Source organism: Condylura cristata, unplaced genomic scaffold (genome assembly GCF_000260355.1).
Source record: "Condylura cristata isolate star-nosed mole 26May11 unplaced genomic scaffold, ConCri1.0 scaffold00001, whole genome shotgun sequence".
NCBI classification, from domain to species: Eukaryota; Metazoa; Chordata; class Mammalia; order Eulipotyphla; family Talpidae; genus Condylura; species Condylura cristata.
In genome coordinates, this window is record NW_004567102.1 from 34,428,218 (window position 1) to 34,447,345 (window position 19,128).

General features: G+C 35.8%; 1 protein-coding gene across 1 annotated transcript in view; it reads right to left on the bottom strand.

Annotated features, from left to right (window-relative positions):
• The window catches only part of ME1 (malic enzyme 1, NADP(+)-dependent, cytosolic), a 127,168-nt gene that overhangs the window by 50,924 nt on the left and 57,116 nt on the right, over window positions 1-19,128 (bottom strand). The window lies entirely within an intron of this gene.

The following is a 19,128-nucleotide window of genomic DNA, read 5'->3' on the forward strand; positions in this document are numbered from 1 at the left end:
GTATACTATTTTTTAATGTTTTATTTGAAGTAACACTGCACTCTAATATTATATAGGTCTCAGGTGTGCATCATTATAAACCAACATCTGTATATAATATACTAAGTTCACCACTAGAAGTCTAATTCCATCTTTCATATATAAATAACCCCTTTGACATGACTTACCCACTTTTCTTCTCCTCAAGTATCCTATTTTTATAATGAAAAAGGGTTTTCAAAGGATTTTTTTTAAGATTTATTAATTCATACAGAACTGGGGTACAGGCCAGAGATGTGGAGGGTGAGAGGATTCACCAGGGACAGAGTGGGGAGCAGAACAGGCAGATCGATGAAGTACACTACTGAGGGGAGCAGCAGGCGGGTCAGGAGAGGTCTGCCTTGCCATGTGGATCTCCTCCGTGCAGGCGGGAATCAAACTCATGCAGAAGTGGCTTAAGCTTCTTAGTGCAGTGCTTTAACCCGCTGTGCCACCAGGGAGAACCCAAAGGAATGTTTTAAAACTTTACCTTGCTTGATTCACTGATTTGTTGGGCATTATCTCCCTTTCCTAAAACTCCTATCCTTGCTAACATGTTTCCTTTCCTCTGCTGTGCTAAAACTCAATTGCTGGCATTTTCCAATGCTCCGTTAGATAATACAATTGTTTTACACTTTCTACTTGTAATTTTTTATTTACTTCTGATATCTTTCATGGTACTGATTAGTATTCACATCCATGGTTAAAATAATGCTAAAGAGAATAGGTAAAATGTACATTTTTATTAATGATAATAGAGAGGGAAAATTATTAAATTACTACCTGAGGGTAAATAAAGTCTGCAAAGAGAAATAGGCAGGCTTATAAAAAAATTGTTACTCCTCTTCATCTTCCATGCACATTTAAAAAAAAATGAAGTCCTGAAACTTTTGGTATCAATCACTCTGTGTGTATGTGTGTATGTATATATGCATATCTAGTTTATTTTAGATGAACCTATCTCTAGTGTTAGTTACTTCAGCTGAAATCTACTAAAATTAGACTTCTCAGAAGACCCACGACAAAATTTTGTAGTCCTTATACTTTGTATTTTTATTTTTATGTAAGTGAAAACGTTTGTAGTTTAATTCCAAGATAGAAAGTCCATTTACTCTATCATAAAGCATGAGTGTAAAATCTATCAAGAAGTGTTTATAAATATTTATAAGGCATTTAGTTAGGAGAAAAAAAAACAAGCACGTGGTTGGTTTATATTTTGAAATGTGATTTGAAATGTGTATCAACTAGGTATGCTTGCTTCTATTATCCTGAAAATGTTGTTATTTCAAAATGCAAATAAATCAGGAGAAAACAAATAGTGGATAAATTTCACTCATCTGTGGAATATAGAGAGGCAAGACAAAGGGACAGGCAAAACCAAACCAAAATAAACTGACTATAGAATTGAGGCTACCAGAGGGGGGGAGGGAACAATGGGGAGCAAATGTAGCCCAAGAGACAGCAGTGGAGGACTATGGGTGCCTTAGTGGATGTGATGTGGTGGCATACATTGTTGTCGTTATCCCACCAAGGGGTGCACTGCCCGCTACATTCGCTGAAGGTAGGAGACTTGGAGCCACAAGAAAATGAAACAGGAGCCTGGAGTTTGGAGTCCCCAGTCTGTTTATTAGGACCCTTCATGGGTATATATAGGGTCTGATATGCCTTGTATGTGGGGGAAAAACAGGAAATGTACTGGACGTGGGGGTAGGGTGTATGTTTGTACCGTGCAGGGGGCTTCTTGCAGTTTCTTTTCAAAACAAGGTAGTGGGCTGCAGCTTTTTACAGGACAGAGTGCTCTGTGCTCCACTGGCTTGTTTGTTGGCCTTACTGGGGTGTGCTCACTCACGCACAACATCAAACAGGGTGGACAGGTACACTTGAGGTCCTGTCGGCTCTATTCTACTGAATTATATACACTCTGTTGAATTATACATACTGCTGTAGTCAGTGTTACCTTAGTTAAAAACAAAAAGCAAAAAAACAGATTTAGGAATAAATCTATTTCTGAAGAGCCAAAGTATAAGTGGATCCTATTAAATAAAGATTACTAAGATTCCTTAGGATGAGAGAGTTTATTAATAAGTGAGATGTCTGAGAAATAAATAAATATGAATAATTTTCTAAATATTATGATAATACCTATGATCTTCTAGCAAATACAGAAATTCTCATGAATAGCAATTTGCTTGGCCAAATATAAGATAATAATAAGCACAGAGCAAATGTGGAATCAGGAGCAAATTCCCCTTAAGGCAAATGATGACTAGCTTTTTATTACCCATGAAATATTCTTCAAGGAAAGCTGTATATATACACACAGGCAATCTTGGCTGACTATAAAAAACAAAGTAAAGTTGTTTCAACATCTTTTAGCTTCAACTGTACTAGTAAAACAAAGATTTGCATTGAAGACTATAATGAAAATATTGCCACAGGGGTTGTCTAGCTTCCAGGCCAAGTATTGAAGCTGGTTATCACACAGAGAAAACAGTAATTACGAGACTGAAGAAATTTTAACTGCCAGTAAAAAAGACCAGTTTCTCTGAGCTGGTTGCTGTTAAGTTACCTGTTGCAGATAGCATGCTGTCATGAAATCTGTACTCAGAACTTATCAACATAAATGAAGAAAACAGATATGATGAAAAGATGATGATGTTTCAGAAGAAGTGGTACAGGAAAAACCTCACATTAAAGGATCTCTCACATGACACTGAAAATGCAAAAGATAAAATGCTGACAACTTACCCGAATTTGGGTATAAGTATGATAATTCACCAAGGCATAGAAAAAATGTTTTCCCTACACATAAAAAATAATGCAAGTAGCATTCTAACTACTCTTGATACATTACATTTTAATATAAGAAACTGAACCTGTATGTTTAAATATTAACTATGCTACTATTTTCATTCTCCAACATATTTATAACTGAAATTAAGACAGTCTTTTAGGTTTTTATACAAAAAATTTAAAGGCCATGGAGAAATTGTAATTTTCCCACTGATTACAAAGATCACGAAATATTCACTGTTTCAGCATGCATATTCACTGGTATGGTCTCACATTAATATCAGAGTTGTAGAAGCGATCACTGATTTATTTGCAAAAAACTTCTGTCACTACAAAAGAACTTAAAAGCCACTTCTCCCAAGAGGAAATGTAAATGGCCAGCAGGCATATAAAAAAATGTTCATCATCCCTCATAATCAGGGAAATGCAAATCAAAATCATATTGAGATACCATCATACACTAGTGAGGATGGCACATACTTAAAAAAAGTTAGCGACAACAAATATTGGTGAGGATGTGGTAAAAAAGGAACTCTTCTACATTGCTGGTGGGAATGCAAACTGGTCCAATCACTATGGAAAGCTGTGTGGAGATTCCTCAAACTGCTAAAAATAGAACTACTATGACCCAGCAAATCCCCTTTCCTTGGGATCTACCCAAAGGACACTGGAACCGTAATTCAAAAGGATACCTACACCTCTATGTTTATTGCAGCACCTATTTATAATAGGTAAAACTTGCAAAAAAAAAAAAAACCCAAATGTCCAAAAATAGGTGACAGGTCAAGAATATGTGGTATATATACACAATAGAATATTATTCAGCAAACAAAAAAGATAAACTAATGCCATTCACAGCAACATGGATAGAACTGGAAGGGATTATGCTCAGTGAAATAAGCCAGAAGGAAAAAGAAAAATACCAGATGGTTTCACTTTAGGAGATATACAGGGGAACCAAATAAGGGATGGGGGGGGGAATGAAAACACAAGAATAATAAACAGAGAACTACAAACCAGAGACAACCCGAGGTGGGAAGGGGGAAGGAAAGGGATCATAATGAGGGTGGGAAGAGCACAGGGGACTATGGTGATGGTGCATGGGTTAAGTGGTGAGTAGAAATTCTATAAATAAATAATTTTTAAAAACTGTCAGTAATAACAATTGCAATAGGGAAGAGACTAAGAACTTACATGTTATAGTTCTCTATGTCCACAATAAACTGTTAAAAAAAAGTGAGTAAGATTTTTAGATGAATTCCAGCACATTAACTCTCAACTCAGATTGTCATCTGTTTTGCAATAAACTGAATCCGACCCCAAGGAAACACTCAAGAGATGAATGTATAAAATAGCATTCCTTTAGGAAAAAACAGGGCAATAAACTTTCTCTCAAATATAGTTTTCTAAATATTTTGTGAACTACATTATTAAAAGAAGTCCAGTCATTTAGATTTCTATTACACTTTTTTAAAGACAAAACATTTACATTCACTCACTATCTGACACAAGATGTGTCATGCTGACCACCTAACTAGTACATACTTTTTATAATGTGAGACATTCAAAGCATTCAATTCAGATTTTGAGTCTGAATATAGATGCTCTGACAGGCATAGTTTTGGGGCCACTTTATTCAGAACCAACCAATAATTCTACTCTAGAAGAAAACGCCAAAAGACCACTGCGCATGTGTTCATCACTAACTTGTCAGAGCAGGTCATGGTCACAATGCAAGGAAGGTCAGAGACTCCTTTTGGACTTGTAGCAGACCAGTGAGAACACCAAGGGGTTTAAGGTGACATGGCAAGGGAAAAGGAATCACACAGGACATGGTAAGCAAGGTCAGTTTGAGTTGTGTTAACGTAAAACTGAACAAAATTAAGACAGAAGTCAAACCAGTTTCCCAGAAAGTTTCTTTATCTTTTTAAACCTCCTATCCATCTGCATCCCAGACTTCTGACTCAGGGTCAAGGCTTTTGGTGCGACATGCAAACAGCTTGGAGGTCATCACTCTTGTGAGGGCAACAAGAAAATAACTGAACAAACTCATAGATCAATACTGTGCCTCCAAAATGAGAGAGACAAACAGGTAGATACAGTCAGTCAGAACTTAGTGGGAACAGAAGGCCAGGAGCAAACCCTGCAACTGGAGTCAATATCCCTGACCCCCTTCAGCTAGCACCAGTTGTGTTGCTAGTGACTCCATGTAGAGCAGCTCCATGTAGAGCAGCTCCATGTTAAAGACTTGCAGGGGTCCACTCTTAGTGGGGAACACCAACAGTTCCTCCAGAAAGTTTACCAGGTTCTCACTGTTGAAGACTGGAGAAAAATTCTCTTGTGCTTGCAGCAGACAGACAAAAAAAAAAAAAAATAGTAACCATTTTGAAATATACCCAGAGTTCTCTATCCTCCTTAAAGCAGCCCTTCTCCTCTTCAACTAGGGGCAAAAGAAATGCCTGATTCTAGCTCCCTCCAGCCTTCAATGTGGATACGGGAATACCCAACTTAGGCTCACTCAAAGACCTGAACCCAGCACTATATCAAGGTTCCATTGTAATCCTCCTTGCCCCCATTCTGAATACCAGCACTTCAGTATTAACAGGCTACAACTGAAAGAACTGCAATCCTCAAACACTATTTACGGAGTAAGGAAGAAAAGTCAAAAGACAACCGGGAAGCCAAAAATCAAGCACATTGAGGAAAGTTTAGCCGTCAACACCACAGCTACAGGAAATAGTAAACAGGTCCAACTCCTAGTTAGATGAGCAAAAAAGTGAAGGAAAAATAATGCCCTCCTCAAACAAAAATCGAAGGAATTTGTCACCAGCAGGCCTGCATTGCAAGTAAAAAACAAAAAGCTCTTTAGAGAGAGAGAGAAAAAAAAAAAGGCATAGGTCAGAAACTTGGATCTTCATTAAAAAAGGAAGAGCATTAGAGAAGTTAAGGTAAAATAAAATGCTTTTAATATTATTTACTCTAATAGATAAAAGTTAATTAAAAACAATAATGACAACAATCAACTTGGTGGTTATAGCTATAGATACATGGCTGGCTCTAGCCAGCAATGCTATAGGAGACGGCAGAAGGAACCAGGAATACTCTAAGGGAACACACTACCCAAACAACAAAGTGATGTTTGAAAGTAGATTGGATTAGCTGTAAATGTATATTACAAAGTCTGAGCTAACCACTAAATTTGATTTTTAAGAAGTGTAACTGACCCACTAATAGAAGAGTGAAAACGAATCCAGGGCCAGTACTTATTTCTTAGACTAACTGACTCCTTGATCCTCCTTTATTTGCAGTGTCTGATAGACATGTCCTGTGTATTTCAAGTTTTCACTCCTCCAACTGCTCTGTCTTTTTGTGCTCATGTTTTGGAAAGATGGTGAATAAATCAAACAACAAAAGCTGCCCACAGTAATGAAAGAACTGATCCTACAACCACATTGGTTAAACATGTGGAAGTGTGGCAGAACTGTTACACCCCTTACCTTGCCAAGAACATATAAGTGGGTATTATTTGTTATAACATAACTCTGTGCAGGTGAGTCTGACAATACTAGGAATAAAAATACTTCCATATTCTCAGTGCCTAGGAAATTGCTTGACATGTAGCAAATATACTCTTATAGGTATTGATTGAATACATGCATGAATGTTAAAATGAAGAATGAGTAATACATTTTAAATAATATTTATCAACATCCTGTAATATACATCTCACAAATAAAATAAATTTGGTTTGTATTTCTGTACTCTAACTTTACAGAAATATTTAAGAATGTGCCAAGGAAAGATTTTACATCTGGCACATTAAAAGGTGTTGAGACCAGGTACTTAAGTTTTAAACATAAAACACTCACTTGTGAAAAATACTTTCAAAGTTTTCCAGATCTGTATGCAGATTTAGGCAGCCCTACCCCATGATTAAAGCCAATTTCATGGAAATTTAATATAACTTTTCAAAGTATTAAGGAATGATGTGAGTCAAATTGAGTAAAATCTGCTTCTGATTTAGATTTCATATGGTTTGGCACTTAGGAAAAAGGACAACTAATATTAAAATACCCTTTCTTAAAAGCCAAAAGAGACAAGTGAGATAAGTCTTCTTTGACAACTTATCCCCTACATTATTTATTAGGTACACTATTTTCTGTATATTCTTATAATATCCTAACCTCATTTCTACCGTAGGGCTTTTTGGAAATACCACTTTTTTCTCTCTCTCTCTTCAGCAAAATCAAGTTTCTTAAGAGTATTTAATAAAGTGAATGCCTGGCACTTAATGATACCTAATGTCATATAACCTAAGGTACCATTAATTTTTTCTTTGACTAAGTATTCAGAAATCAAAGGTATGGTGGATCATAACTGTAGAAAAATAGGGCTAATTGCTCTGACTGCATACTGATCAACAATATTATTTAACTTTATCCCCTCACTTTGATTTTTTTCCTCATTATGTCAATAGTTTACCCAGAAAAAAGTTTAAAGTAGGTGACTAAAAAATTATTGGCATGAGTGTGAACATTCAGACCTGTTTGGCTAAGGCATGCTCTTTACCTACAAAGGACGGAATATTGCTAAAATCAACCATTCTCAAATTGAAGTGGATGTTTCTATTCAAAAAGGATGAACGAGGGGCAAAAATGTACCTCTGTAAGCTGGCATTTCAGCATTTAAGTTTTTGGACTGTCAATTATTTTCTTCCTCATTAAATAAACAATAATATATAATTGTAAATCAACATCTAATGGCAACTAGCAAAACTGAGATTTGGGATGATTCCAAAGAAAAATAAAATATCACTTTCATTCTTTTTCATTAAAAAACAAAACAAGGCCCTCCCTGGTGGCGCAGCGGGTTAAAGCACAGCACTAAGAAGCTTAAGCCACTTCCGCATGAGTTCAATCCCCACCTGCCCCGGAGGAGATACACATGGTGTGGCAGACCTCTCCTGACCTGCCCGCTGCTCCCCTCAGCAGTGTACTTCGTCGATCTGCCTGTTCTGCTCCCCACTCTGTCTCTGATGAATCCTCTCACCCTCCGCATCTCTGGCCTGTACCCCAGTTCTATATGAATAAATAAATAAATCTTTAAAAAAAAAAAAAACATGAATTCTTATTAAGGTGCCACACAAATACCAGCCTAAATTAAGGGTAAATTTAGGAATAAAAGACAACAGAAATGTTACAAGTTCTAATGCTTTAACTAGAATTTGTAAAGTAGAAAATAATATCAGAAGAAATTTATTGCGTATCTATAATTTAATATGCCTAACCGCGGCATGTTTATTTTTTTTTTGTGGGGAAGGGATATATTTGCTTCCCTTAACATCAGAGAAAAAAATGGGAATGGGATTACAATATAAAACTAATTAACACAACTGTAACCACCAGGCTATAATATATATCTTATAGTTACTAAAATGTTTTCTACGTATCAGAAACGTTCAACTAAGTGGACTGAGGTTTCTATTCTTTCAACTAAGTGGACTGAGGTTTCTATTCTTTCACTTGTAACAAAAGCATGAAAGCTTTAATTAGTTAACTATCCACCAAATGTTAATGTGAACGATTCTGAAAGATTTTGATATAAATTGAATCATTCATTGTTTTGATGTAAATTGAATCATTCAGGAAGAATATATTTACTGAAAAGGGACTGGTGAGGAAAGACTTGAAGGATTTAAAGAAGGAAAAGGGAGAGAAAGACTTGCAGGCTCAAAAGAACAGCACAGGCAAAGTCCCTGATGTGGGTGTGTATCTGATGTGAGTAAGAAAGAAAAATTTAGGAAGTTCATTAAATAAAAACTTCTATCAGATTTACATAAATCTCTTATCTACTCAGACACCAGAAAATACCAAACTGTTTTGTTTGTTTAGGGGAGTTATTATGTTTCAAGGAGGAAAGAGAAACACAGTTTTCCATCAATTCAAGCTCTTGTTCCCTAATAGCTTTCTCACAGTGTCAGCACACGGCTTAGCTACATGACTGTGTGTTTAAAAATTAAGCTTAACCTTAGTTATCGTCATGTCTATTTACCATTGTACCATTTACAAGATGTCTGAATTCAGGATGTATTACAGATAGCATGTTGTTTGCATTTTGACATATTTAGGTAACATTCCTTTAAATCAGAGAAGAATGCAGTGCTATGATTAAGAACACGGGGATCTGGAGACACACTGTCTGGATAGAATGTCAGTCCTTTTAAATTCTAGTTGGATTGCTCTGGAAATCTCCTTAATCTCTCTGTGCCTCTTTTTTTATCTGAAAAAATGGGAATAAATAATTATAAACAGTTTATAAGACTATTTTGAGGGTTAAAAGTGTGTCAAAGTGTGCCTCCTGGGTGGCACCGGGTTTAAGCCTCAGCACCATCAGGCTATCTGCAGTCACTGTGGCTGGAGTGGGATTTCCCAGCCAGGGAGCTGACCCACACAGCACAGCAGACCTCCCCCGTCTTGCTGCTGCTCCCCTCAGCAGTGTATTTTAATCAATCTGCCTGTTCTCCCCACTCTGACTCTGGTGAATCCTCTCACTCTCTGCATCTCTGGCCTATAACCCAGTTTTGTATGCTTAAATAAATAAATCTTTAAAATATACTTTATCCTACACATAAGCATATAAAGCTAAGAACATAAAAACATTCTGTGAATTTTTTTCTCTTGAATTAATGACTTTCCCAAGTGTCTCTTGAACCCCTAATGAAATAAACTTTGGGCAGCAAGGGAAAACTAAAACTTATGTAAAAATAAAGTTTACAAGACTTAAGGAGAAAATTTTCCCTCTGGGTTAACCATCTGGGTTAGATGATGTTACAATCAAACATTCTCAAACTTACTCATAATGATCATAATTATCACTGAGTCACTGAACTTTATAATAAAGGTCAGCTTTCAATGGTGAACAAAATATAGTATCTCTAGTACTTTCATATAATTTAAAGTTGGAACACTTGAGAGAATGTTTAATTCTAATCCAACTTCGAACTAAAACAGAAATCTTTATGTATGTGCATATGTCCATGCCCTTACAGTGACAAAGGAGTCACAAATAATGCTTAGAACAAAAATAACCAGGAATACTGCTACTGAATTTAAGCATTGTGGTGAGTACTTTTACATACATTATTTTATTTTGTTCCAAGGTAAGTCCAACTATCAAATGTTCACATTGATATTAAATCGATTTGTCATTCTATACCTTTCAGCTATATTATTTGCCCTATTCATGCTTCTTGGAAAATAACAATTGTAGTCACTATTTGTAGCACTTAATGTAATTTTATTTGTTAATGCTTTATGTCAATCTTCATAATAACCCTACAAGGTAATATTTTTCACATTTTTGAGAAGAAATTAAGCTTTAGAGAAGGTAGGTAACTTGCCCAAGTTTGCAAATATAGTGGTTGATGAAACCAAGCATTGATTTCAAAGTCCAGGTTCTACATATCATATGTCTCTGAGACATGGGCTTTGTAAATTGGCAAAATCAAGTTTCTAAACTTCTTGAGCTAAGAATCAGATGCCAAAGCATGGTAAACTGAATGAAGTAAGGAATGTCATTTTTTGAGGCCTCTAAAGAAACAGATTGTAAGACTATCCCATGCAGTACCATCCATAGGATTAAGCCTTTCATACATCTAATTTCTATACATCACAATTAACCATATTGGTTAGTGGTCAATGTAACAACTGCTTATTTTGTTTTCTACTTGCTAATGTGGCGGTCTTTACCATATATATCACAGGATGTGGTATTATTTTGACTAAAGATAAAAAAATGGAATACCATCTGTGAATGCCACAAAGAAAAACAGACCTAAGACTTAATCACTACATCATGGTTAAATCAAATCATGGCCATGCTGTGTTAATTTTGGCACACTTTTTAGTTTTGAAGTAAAAATAACAGTCAAGTGATGGAAAACTGAGTGAGCCAGAATGTGATCATCTTGGCATTATGAATGATTATTTTGTTCTTATGTCTTGATTATGGAAAATTTAACACAAATTTGGTCACAATTTTAAATAATAGGTCTTTGAAGTCCATCAGCAAAAACAGTATTTACCACCAACTTGAATTAAACATAGATTACTTTATGTAACATACCAACTTTAATACTTATCTCTATCCCCTTAAGGGATACTGTCTTCATGAGACCAAAGAAAATCAGATATTCACCACTTACCATGTTCTTCTGGCTATGCTTTCCACATGAAAATCATGCTAATAACTCATGAAAAGTAAAGCATGTTTAAAATTTAATTTTCTAGCACTGGCGAATGATTTGTTCCAATCCACTCACATTCTCTTGTGTGGCCTGCCCACCTTTGGGTAGTTCTTTTCAGTTCAACAATATTTACTGTCAATGTATACTGTGCCAGGCATTTATACAGGAATTAAATTTTATTCCTATGGTTGGAGGCATACATACTATAGGGTTAGACATACAATAAACAATAAATGTAATAAAGGAATAAACTACATAAAATTATATAATAAAAAAAAGTGAAAGCCAGAGTATCAGGTGAGCCAGGAGTTGGTAGAAAATGGGGCAGATTCAACTATTAAATGGAAAAATCAGAATAGATCTCAGAATAAAGAAAGATTTCAACAAATACTTAAAAAGACTAGATTGTTAACCAAATAGGTTTCTGGAGGAAGACTATTTTTCAGACAGAGAGAAAAGCAAGAGCAAATAATCATGCTTTAGGTGTCTGTCTTGGGAGATGAGTGATATTTATTTAAGGCAGTGAGAGTGTGGTCAACAAAAGGACTCTGGCATTTACTAACTGAAATGGCCTGGCCATCCACAAGAAGGTCAAGATATAGTAGTACTTTCACACTAGATTTCACAGTTCTTAGGGAAAAAAAAAGTTCCCTTAATTTCTGACCTAATGTCAGTTAACTTTCTTGTTCCTTTATTAGCTTTCTCCTTTCAGCATCTTTAAACTCCAGTAGAAATATACTTATCTCATTCAGATGTTATATATACTTTTGAGATCAAATCACTATATAGTCAGTCTTCGAAAGTAAAAACTAACCTGTTCTCATTATATATACCTGTTTTACCTTTGTTTATAAATACATGCAGACCAGTAGGCAAAGAAAAGGTTACAACAAAGAACCTTATTTTGGCCAATGAAGCATTTGTTTTGTTTTTGTTTGTTTTTTTTCTGGTTAATTGATGAAGACAGAATAGGAAATCTATGCGAAGCCTTCTTTTTAAAATATTATCAGTGAACAGATATTCATTAGTTTCTATTATATATGACAATATAGATGGGAACATTAAGAAATAAGCTCTTACGAAACTGGGCCTCACTTTACTAAAGAATGTCTGAAAAACTGGACTGTGGTGATAGCACACAGGTGAACTGGTTGTGGAAGACCCATGGAGATTACAACTGAGCTGGACAAATGCACAAAATAAAGAATGATGTGAAAAAAAAATGTTTATGGTGTAAAAATAAATAAAAATGACTGAAAAAATAAAAGGATGTCTAAAAATAAAAAAAGAGAAACAGAGAAAAAGAGTAGTAGACAGGTTACTGCCAAACATAATGATTACCTTTAATACAGCTTAAAAAAAACTCAGATAAAACATCGAGGGATTCCCCAGCCAGGGAGCTGACCCACATGGTGTGGCAGACCTTTCTTGACCCACCGGCTGCTCCCCTCAGCAGTATATTTCAGTCAATCTGCCTGTTCTGTTCCCCACTCTGTCTCTGGTGAATCCTCTCACCCATTGTACCTCCGGTCTGTACCCCAGTTCTGTAAGCATAAATAAATAAATCTTTAAAAAAAAAAAATATCGAGGGATTCCTCCACAAAAATCTCAATGTTTATTAAACCAAAGAGGATAGGATAGGACAGGAAACAACAGAAACAGAAAAATTATTAAAGTACTTTTCTTCTTTTGAGAAAATTAAAAAATCTGAAATATAAATGTATCTACGCAAATTAAAACTCAAAGCTTAGCTTACTATAAGCAGAGCCACACTGTCTGGAAAACTGTATATTTCCTAGTTCACCTTAGGGAGCCACCTTGCCTTGAAGTGCATGTCACTTCAAGGTTAGATAAAATCCTTAAGAAATACTTTATAATTTCAGTTACTTTACTGTCACAATGTAGTACACATATAAGATGGTAAAAATGAAAGTAATCATTGACAATAAAGTTCTTTTCTTATACAAATCACACACTAATCTTAGCAAGGAAAACAGGCCACAATGGGATAATGCAGACATTAGACTCACACACATGGGATAAAACTACTGTAAAACATTCACATATATGTAAAAGGAGGGCTGGAATTAATGCAATTAGTATTAATGACTAGAATAAAACAGAGTTGGCGGATAGTATATAAAAGACAAGAGTTATAAAAACTCTTTCACAGAAAGATGGCAAATTTGACCTGTTCAGATGGTTGATTGGTTCCTCCAAAGTTGGGCTGAGATATTAGCAAAGATATGGTACAAACATTAAAGTACTGAAATATTTATTCACCATAAGTCTTTTAGGGAATATATATGAACATATTAATTATGGACACATAATGCATACCTATATATTTCTTACATGACCTATCTTTTTCATTTACTTGGAGAAAAAAAGTAGAGAGAAAGATAAAAACTAATAGTTGACATTTTAAGAAAAAACTATGGCTACAGTTGAACTGCAAATCTGATCTTTCTTTGAACAGGAAAATGGAAAAAAATTTTGAGCCATAAATCTGATTTGAGTCATGTTCCTTAGTAACATAGTTGAGGATTTTTCTCATCCTGACATTCTTCCCATTTTTTTTTCAAATGGTTTACCTCACCTTTAGACCACAGGGAAGATTAGCAGGTGGTGTCCCATTGAGTCATATGTTTTCATTAAATTTTTTATGAAAACCAAAGTAAATTATGCTGATCAAAGTGACAGGTGGAATGCAAAGTGTCTCACAGATTTACAGATAAAATCATCTAAGTTATAAATATACCCATTCATCTAAAAAAAAACTGATGAGGTGTAAAAGGCAATAACTGGAACAGGTGGAAGAAGACAGCACAGAATGTCACCCATGAAATTAACTGCAGCAGAAATCACAGAGAGATGAAAACCAAGCAGTGGCAGATGTACATTTCCAAAGGGGAGGCCAATGATTTAGTGCACAATGGTAAGGAAACCAAGTCAGCAACCTTGTGGAAGGGTAAAAAGCACATAAACACACATACCTAATGACTTCTTTACAAAGAGAAGCTATTACTACTTATAAAAATAAATTTGTCTCTGGGCCCTCCCTGGTGGCACAGCGGGTTAAAGCACTGCACTGAGAAGCTTTCAGGATGAAAGGATGCTCTTCCCACCCCTATTTTGATCCTACTTTCCTTTCCACTCCTCTCCTTCCCCCACAGTGTCTCTGGTTTATAGCTGCCTGTTGACTTTTCTTTATTATAAGAAAAGAAGCTTAAACCACTTCCGAGTTCGATTCCCGCCTGCCCCGGAGGTGACCACATGGCGTGGCAGACCTCTCCTGACCCGCCCGCTGCTCCCCTCAGCAGTGTACTTCGTCGATCTGCCTGTTCTGCTCCCTGCTCTGTCTCTGGTGAATCCTCTCACCGCCCCTGAGCCTCTGGCCTGTACCCCAGTTCTGTATGTACAAATAAATAAAATCTTTAAAAAAAAATAAATAAATAAAATAAATTTGTCTAGCTATGATAATCAAGGGTTACTTGATCATATTCCTTTGAAATCTCATATGTGATCTTAAAGAATTTTGAGCAAATTATCTGAATAGTTGGTATATCCCAGGCACAGTCAAGACTTTAGTTCATTACTGAATCAATGAAGAAAACATCACTATGAAAACGCTGCTATTATTACATTTTGCAGCATATATGACAGATGCTGGACTTCAGCCTTAGATTATTTCTCTTTAATATCACATGACAGATCATAAAAACAATTGTGATGGAAGCCTAGGTTGAGAGATTGCCTACATATTATAATCATCTTCATGGTCATACCTGAAGCAACTTTGAATTTTTTTCTTATTTTATATATTTTTTACATCATTCTTCATTTTCATACAATGTATGCCTTTCCATCTTGGTGATAGTCCCAGTGAAATTCCCACCACCAATTCCCCCTCCACCATCACCACAGTCCCTTGTGTTCTTCCCACCCCTATTTTGATCCTACTTTCCTTTCCACTCCCCTCCTTCCCCCACAGTGTCTCTGGTTTATAGCTGCCTGTTGACTTTTCTTTATTATAATTATTTTCTTTTCCCTGATCCCTTATTTAGATCCCCTACGTTCATCCTGAAAGTTACTGTTTTCTGCTACATAAGCTATTTTTCAATAGTGAAAACTATTCAGCAAGAACTGCATTTTTAGGTTTTTTTCATTAAAATTCAATTTTAATCACTTAAAGTAAAACATGAAAAAACTAAATATGTAGATCTTGTTGAATAATTTTTACTTCTCATTAGAGATTTTAATACTTGATTTTTAAAGCTCATTTGAAAAATAGCTCACTTACGGGATAGCATTTTTTTCTCAGTTAATCATCAACAAAATTCTGACATAGGGATTTTGAAGCAGTAAAGTTAAAGCTGTCTTATTTTTCTTATTAAGTGTAAGGGACAATCAATTTTGGAAAAAGAAGGCTGTTATAAGATGTAAAACCACAAAAACAAACACAAATATTTGAGGAGTGCACATATGTACTGATTTTAACACATGTTTGGCAGTACGCAAGGGTTATAAGAGCTTTAATATTTCCTGAAAATTAGTCATATGAAAAGAAGAAAATCTTTAAAAAAATACCACTTCATACATTTTATTTTGTTAGATAAACAAACCAAATCCAATTCAATCATCCATCTAATTACTATTTACTGAGTGTTTATCAAGTGCCAGACAGCATCTTAGTACTTAGGGATTTGGCAGTGAGTGAAAGAGGAAGGGCCCTGTTCTCATGGAACTTTCACTACACAGATATAGGAAGAACATAAATATAAATATGTCAGGTACTGATAGAAGCAAGGATGAAGAAAAGTGAGCCGGGGGCAGAATGTTAAATAAGTTGGTCTGGAAGGCCTCAATAAAAAACAGATATTTGAGAACATCTTAAAGGAGGCGAGAGGTATCCAAGGGAAAACCTGGCAGAGGTGGGAAGGGAATGACTGTAATTAGAAGAAACGACAAGGCTTGATGCATTAGCACACATGTTTTGAATTTGAGAAACAGCTAAAAAGCCAGTGTAGCAAGAACAAAGTGGGCAAAAATGAACACTAGCAGGAGATAAGAGGAGAAAGAAAACTGTGTCAGACAGCAAGGGCCTCTCGTACTAGCTCAAAAACTATTTTTTTCCTTTCAAGAAGTGATAAACCATTACAGCATTCTGAGCAGAGAATATCAAACTGAGACTCATTTTAGCTTCAATACTGACAGCAGACTAAAGGACAGACAGGGAGGAAGGAATATTATCAGTTAGCAAAGTGGCTCAGATACTTGGTAAGAGAAGAAATAAACAAGCAACAAGAAACAGGATTTCCACATTATCTGAAGTTCAAGTTCTCAGGGGATCATGGGTATGGAGTGATAACTCCTTGTTTTTAGCCACAAGAACAGGAAGAATAAGTTGTCATTTATTAAGATGGAAAATACTGAATGAAGCAAGAGCAGGATCCATCATAATCTTCATCTAAATTATAACTGAGAAATGAATTCTGGCCTTCAGATCCCCCAGTGTTGTCCCAGGGATTGCCTTAGCTCCCTCAGACACCACCATAGGTCACGCTCTTTTTCAGAGTGACACACAGGTGCCTCTCTAACTCCCTCTCTCTACCCTTACCTCCTCTCCTCAGCCTTAAGCCTGTAACTAAGGTTATGTCACAGTACAACCCACGCAGATCAGGCCTGATAAAGGAACAAAGGGGCTATTCTCCAAGGGAATTGTAAGTGCTAGTTAGGTTATGTTAGCCAGGAGAGTGCATGTGGGGTTATATACTGAGGTGTTTGGTCAAAAGGGCTGTAGGGCCCTCCCTGAGGTGGTGCAATGGGTTAGGACAGACGTAGCACTGCAAGCTAGCCGCAGCTACTTCAGTCAGAGTTCGATCCCCGGCCTTGAAGGTGACCTACATGGTGTGGCAGACCTCTCCTGACTCGCCTACTGCTTTCCTTAATCTGCCTGTTCTGCTCCCCACTCTGTCTCTGGTGAGGCCTCTCACCACCCCTGCAACTCTGGCTTGTACCCCAGTTCTATATGAATAAATAAGTAAATCTCCCCCCTCTTTTTTTTTTTTAAGGGCTGTAATTTAAAATTAGATATGGGAGAGTTTATTAAATTTACCACTGGAGATGCAGAATTTACAACCAGGAAGAATCTCAGAGATTATTATCTCACTAAGATAATTCTAGGAACATGGAGATAATAATGGCTCATACTAAATATGGTTGAAATGCCAGAAATTCTGTGGCACATTGCAGAAGCAGGGAATACAAGGCTCAGAAAGTGCATTGTGGAGGGTACCCATTATGCAAGCCAGAAAATCCATCAAATGGTCATGTATCACAGGAAGGCCCAGAAAACACAATATTTACCAAGCCCATAAGGAGTGTATGCCAATAAGAAGACATTTTCATTGCTAAATTCTGTGATGGTTTGATCCAGTTCATTCAAAAGAAATCAAAGATAGATAAATACAAAGCTATGGGTAGTTGCCCTAATGAATCCCAATCTCTTATTCAGCTTCTAAACCTGAGCTAATTTTTAAACCAAGAAACCTCTAATTGAAGAATAAGTCTAGTCTCCCCAGAGGACAGAACCTTGCAAAGTCATGGCAAGCACACAAGACAGTCATTTTCCTAGGATTTCTCCAAAGTGGCCTAAGTCCTCTACTCAGGTAACTATGCACTGAGGACAGAAGACACTCACATAAAACTGACCTAAATTGTTAACTCATCACCTGTACTAAGCAGAGCAGAAGTATATGTCCAGAAGTCACAAATGGAAACTGGCCAAGACAGAGCTCAAATAAGCTCAGTAAGGTCACAGACTCTCCTAGTAAGGATTTCCACAGTACCCAAATGTATAATCAGAACTGAAACATTTGGTAAGTACCACAACATCCGTATCAATTTGTAACGGCTGAAACTGTGGAGGAAGTCTAAAGGAAGAATTTGAATCAACCTTACCTCAAACTTCACAAGAAAGCAATAAGGAACAAACAAAACAACATTGTATTGAACAGGGGGTACAGGCAGAAATCACTGTTCCCTTAAGCATCCAAATAGTATGCATAAGTGGCCCGAAACTTATCAGTGGGTCAGACTCTGATTCCTGGGTAACCCACAGTGACACAGTGATTTTCCACCTTGAATAAAGTTACAATTCCTTTTTAACTGATCTTGCATTTATCTTCCGAAATATGTTCCAATTTAATTTAATAGTGCTAATAGGCATCAGTTCTAGAAAACCTTTTCCAAAGTAGTAGTCATGATAGGAAGTATTTCTGAAAAAACGTTGGAATTTTTCTCTAGGAAGAACCTATCTATAACTCCTGTTTATAGGTGCTCACTGCATTAAACATTATTGTTGACATCCCCATTTCCTTACCTAACCCCTCACTTCAATTTTTTAAGTCTTTCTAATTGATACAGTGCATTCAAAAATTTTTCTAGAAAGCTTTTCATTGAGTCCAACAATTTTTTCTCATGTTTTATCATAATGTAATTATATATATATATATATATATATATATATAAAACTTAGCAACTTTTTTGTAAATATGCTGAAACTTGTATCTATAAAGCTAGACTTTTTTAATACAAGTGTTTTGGGGACTGCATTTTCCTTTTTTCTATAATGTTACTGTCTAGGAAGTTACAGATAATTTCAAAACATGACTAAATTTTACAAAGGAAGAAATTTAAAATTTAATACAAAACTACCAGGAGTTAACCCTATTATGCAATCTTTAAACAATCTTCAACTCAAATTTTATGGTTTTTCAACTATTCGTATGAACAGCTTAGTCAAATAATTTAATAAATAAAAACAATCGGTAAATCAGGAATATGTTTTTCAATAGTAGTCCACAATTTCTAGTAAATAATTTCTGCACTAAAAATGCAGGTAATAAGAGATTCACTATATTCTCTATTTTGTGCAAACTGATGAAAGCAAGTTCTGCTGTTGAATAAAACATCTTAAATTAAACTGTATTAAAAAAAAGCCAATTTCTCTAGTTACAGATGATTCTAGGGATACATTTATTTCTAGGAAAAACAAAAGCAACATATAT